At 46.2% G+C, this 5,002-nt stretch overlaps 1 long non-coding RNA gene across 1 annotated transcript; it reads left to right on the forward strand.

Moving 5' to 3' along the window:
- Nucleotides 1-2,946: 2,946 nt before the first annotated feature.
- On the forward strand, nt 2,947-4,515 carry LOC129387462 (uncharacterized). The gene is made up of 2 exons (XR_008614669.2): nt 2,947-3,252; nt 3,330-4,515. It is a non-coding gene; the product is annotated as an uncharacterized lncRNA (long non-coding RNA).
- The last annotated feature ends 487 nt before the right edge of the window (nt 4,516-5,002 follow it).

Here is a 5,002-nt window from a genome sequence, read left to right on the forward strand (position 1 = left end):
CTGGGTTGGTCTAAAGTAGTACTCTGGAAGGAGTTAAACTTAAGCCGTTAGTACCTTTGTTAAATGTTTGCAATATGCCAAAATTTTAGATGTTGCACAGCAAGCCCGATGAAAAAGAAGAATTTGCATGAAAGGCGTAACGTTTTATTGGTAAAAGACAGATATGTGATGCTCTGAAGAATGCAGTGAGCTCTTTGTTGATAAACGTTGTCATGTTTTACTCTTAGCTAAGCTACAGTGATGGACCGGGTTTACTTCCCAGTGATATAGTGAAGTTCCGCGGTGAATAAAGCGAATAAACGGAAGCGAACACACGTGCTCGCGTAGTTTAACGCACAAAAGAAAGAAAGAAAGAAAGAAAGAAAGAAAGAAAGAAAGAAAGAAAGAAAGAAAGAAAGAAAGAAAGATCTTAAAGCAAAACACTTGGGCTACTTTACACGAACACTAAATAATTCAGCATGACGGTCAGATGACGCCTCCTCGCCCCTTGCGCTGCTTTCTGCAGATTCTGCTTTCCGCTGTGAACAATTATGTGTGAAGATACAGCCACTCAATTGCACTTTTCGCTATTGTTAGGATCCACTGCCTGTTTTACTGAAAATTGAAATAGCGGCTTGTAGTGCAGTTATTATTTCTAGTTTACGTCGATCTGTGCGTCAGTCAGATACAATGAATGCAAGCCATGAAAACGTTAGTGGCAAGTATACCCGTGGTATTGCAGGTGATGAACGCTAGCTGGTCACACTGCGTTTTCTAAGTTTTAAGGCGGAAGACTTTAGATCTATGTGCTTCAACGTAGCGTTGTGAACAGAAAATATCACGTGACCTAAGGAATGCCAGAGGCGACCCAATGCATGTCCACTCCTGTATAAGAGAATGATTAACCAAATTAACTAATGATTCATTAGCGATTGAATTAAGGTGGATTAGAGTGTATTAAGGAGGATTAAAGTGAATGAATAGAGAGTTTTATAATAGGGACCACAAACGTTTTGGGGCCCCAAAGAAATAGCGTCGAAGCCACTGCGCATGCGCGAGACCCAAATTTGGGTTTGGCGTTGGGCACGCTATTTCACTGATTTAGCGGGAGTCCCAAAAGTCGCTCCAAAAGATTTGCGTAAACAACCATGGCGGCACCCATCGAAGCGACCGCTCTAACCTAGCGCCAAACTGGGTTCGATTCGTGGTAACGCGTGAGGTTCGCAAGCTAGGAGAATTGACTGCGGTTATCGCTTTCTCTCAACTAGCGTGTGTTATGAAGATTGATCACCCGCCGTGGTTGCTTAGTGGCTATGGTGTTGGGCTGCTGAGCACAAGGTCGCGGGATTAAATCCCGGCCACGGCGGCCGCATTTCGATGGGTGCGAAATGCGAAAACACCCGAGTACTTAGATTTAGGTGGACGTCAAAGAACTCCAGGTGGTCGAAATTTCCGGAGTCCCCCTCTAGGGCGTGCCTCATAATCAGAAAGTGGTTTCGGCATGTAAAACCCCATAATTTAAAATGAAGATTGATTGATTAGACGCCGCTGATCCGAATTCGATTGTGCATGTTATGGCTCGTGGGCCTAACACAGCTAAGCTTGGCGGGTGAAGGCACGTAAAGTTGGTTATCAAAATTAAGCGCCACTAATTACTTGCTACTTACAGAATAACCTCTCAATTGTAATTAAACGCCAATACACGAAAGTCAAAATTGCTATTCTTATAATGAAATGGTAGATTTTATTTAATTATTTCTAATAGCTTTTCTTTGACGCCGTAGTGGCGCTGTCAGCGCAAGGCGCTATATGCAAACAGAAAGCCCCATTCTAAAACTCTTCACTCCTGCGTGACCCAACGCTAACACCCGCAAGGCTCTTTGGGGCCCCAAACTATTCCAAAACTCTCTAATAAGGGTTGAGGTGGATGAAGGAGGATTACGGCGGATTAGATTGGATTAAGGTTAATTAGGGTTGAGGGAGTATGGAGGTGACCGATAAGGTTGATTAGGGTACATGAACAAGGATAAGGGAGGATTAAGCTGGGTGCAGGAGGATTAAGGTCGATTAGGGTAGATTAAGGTAGACTATCGTTGATAAAGGGGGATTAAGACTGATTAGGATGGATTAGGGTAGATTAAGGTGTATTAAGGTGTATTAAGGCGTATGAAGGAGCAGTAATCCACAGTAATCCACAACCATCGTATTCGGTTCCCACCTGCGGCAAGTTATTTTTTCATCCACTTTTATTTCCATCAATTTATAGTTTCTTTATCTCATTTATTAAGCGCAAGTAATTTCCCCTATGTTGTCCGTGGTGTCAATGTTTGTTGGCTGCTTATAATATGACTAATAAAAATCGAGCCTGTTTCAAATTTTTTGCTTACAGTTGAAATAGTTAACCTCCCGCAGCATCCGCTGGACATGGGGTCTTGGACGTTGGTATTGGCATTTTCGCCAAGCTTTTGATTAGCTTTGGGTCAGGCGATATGATCATTCAGCATATGGATTTGACTTCTTTCACACCGAACTTCAAGCAACAAACTTCTGAAGAATTTCAGGCATGCGTTCGAGGGTCTCGGTTGCCTACAGCAGGCCCACAGCATCATCCTGAAACCTGGGGTGGTGCCAGTCGTGCAACCAGCTCGACGTGTTCTGTTGGCGCTGGAGGAGCCTGCAAAGAAGCAATTTGAAAGAATGGTACGTGATGGTGTAATTGTTAATGTGAACGGGCCTGTCGACTGTGTTAGCCCTTTAGTTCTGGCAAAGGAAGAAAAGTTAACCAACGAATACGACACTCTTTAATGTGAAATTTGAGCGCAGCTCTATACGTGTTTTCATTTCGCGATATAGACCAGAACACGCTAGCCTCGCACCCAGGCTAATCGAACGCATACTCTCGCACCCGGATTGCCCGGTCGACCAGCGCCATTTTCTTCTGGGCTGCCAAAGCGTGTTCGCCGGCGACCAGCAGACATGGCTAGCGCTAGCTCTAGGACTCCAAAGTGCGGAAATGTGCCCGTTCACGTGAATCCAAAGTGCAAGAAGTCATCTGGGCATCGTTGCGTCGTGTTTGGATGCCAAAATAACCAGCGGAAAAGGAGCAGGTTGCTTAGCGCTGTTTGCGAAGAGCACAATACACGTAGGGAATCGTGCCGGTGCGGTGTTTTCAGCCTGCACCGATTTCCATCCGCAACGAAGAATGACAAGCTGCGCCACCGGTGGATAGCTGCAGTGAATAGGAAGAACTACCAACCCAGTGAAAATGCACGAGTGAGTATTCGATCTGTGTATATTTTGGTGCCACGTTCAACTTTGCGCCCTACGAACGTAATATGTGTAACACGCAGGTTTGCTCCGAGCACTTTCTGGACAAGCCCACAGAGCAGAATCCCGCGCCGGTGCTTCGCCTTGGCTATAACAAGAAGGCAAGCCTTTTCGTGTTTTCATTCAGGCAGAGCTCCCGACGGTTAAGCGGAACAGTTGAGTTTGCGGTTAGCGATACTTGCAGCTGCTGCACGGCATGACCATTAAGCGTGAACGACAAGTTGTAAACGATAGTATGTTGTCCTGCTGGTGAGCGTTATTGCTAATGAAAGTAAAACGAAGTCTGCTCGTCACGTATCCTGCGTCGACAAAAACGTAAACGACGACTGCTCGTCGCCGAAGGCGTTCTTGCAGCGCGCCTGTCTTTACGAGCTGGTGTTGCAGGTGTCATTCGTAACGAATTCATTTGAGCATCCTGAGCTCTAAACTGCGTGCGGGCTGTTATGCAGGGCAAAGCGCAAAATTTTTCCGTTCATAAGGCGAGGAAAATAAGGTGCTTAATTATTGTTGTATTTTGTAACAAAATTTTGCTCGTTCTCACCAGTTTCTTTTACTGTTTTCTAAGGGAGCGCTAACAATCCGATATGGCCTCGCACAAGCGAAACAGGTCTAATACCAGGTAGCTGCAGTTGGTGGGGCTAATTTTTTGGGATGCAGGTGCGGTTGTTGCCTTGTACCAAAGGCTTCCCTGATGATGCAGCTTTAAGTAGGGATGGTAATTTTATGTGCCCTGTCATGGTTTGTGCAACTGTACAAAACCTGCATCCGTCATGCTCGCCCTGTTATATGGGCTTTGACTGCACATGTAGTTGAACATTATAACTACTGTAGTTCCTCATTTTCCAATGAGAGCAGGTTTAGCATCACATGCTGCTTGTTCGAGTACTGTAGGCTTGTGTTCTTAATGTTGTACTCTTAAGGGGTTGCACGATACAATTGGCCTGGTGCATTTTCTATTTCATTTTGAGAGGACTTTATGTCTTCGCAACAGTGATGGCATGGGAAAAAACTACAGCCCTTCTTACTATAACATATATATTGTTTTCAATGTGCAGGTCGTGAAGGGCAGGCGTCTGCTAATCAGGCAGTCAAACGACCTCGCCAGTTGGTTGCCAAACGCGGCCAACCCAGTAGTGACCATGACAAACAAGACCAAACTGAAAGTGCAGAGGACAATGTTCTGCGTGCTTTAATAAAATGTGGCACCAACACAGTGCTGTAAAATCCTTCACAGGTTACGTGCTTACGTGGTTACCCGATGTATTCGCTTCTGCAGTCTGCACATCACTCAGTGTGGCCATTGCGGACTTGCATGAGGTCTTGAAGTTTGATTGAATCGAGACAGCGAAAATGACAGGCTAGAAAAAACGCGAAACACGCCTTCCGCCCAGCTAAAAAGCCCAAGTTTCGCTTTCGCGCCGGGTCGCATCTCCCGGCGTGGCAGCCCAGGCCTGCTACTTCGCGGCGCTTGGGATAGATGGCACGACCGGCTCTCATCAATATGGCGGCGCGCTTTGAATTCACGATGTTCTGGTGTATATTATTCGCTGGCGCGGACAACCTGTCTCGTGCGGAACGTTGCAAAGGGAGAGAAGTATGGCGCGACTGTCTCGCTAATCGGAAGATCGTGAGAAGCAGCACGTGGGGGATGCGTGAGCGCGACTACGGCGCCATCTGGTAGCCATCATCGCCGCAG

The sequence above is a fragment of the Dermacentor andersoni genome, chromosome 2 (genome assembly GCF_023375885.2).
Source record: "Dermacentor andersoni chromosome 2, qqDerAnde1_hic_scaffold, whole genome shotgun sequence".
Classification (NCBI taxonomy): domain Eukaryota; kingdom Metazoa; phylum Arthropoda; class Arachnida; order Ixodida; family Ixodidae; genus Dermacentor; species Dermacentor andersoni.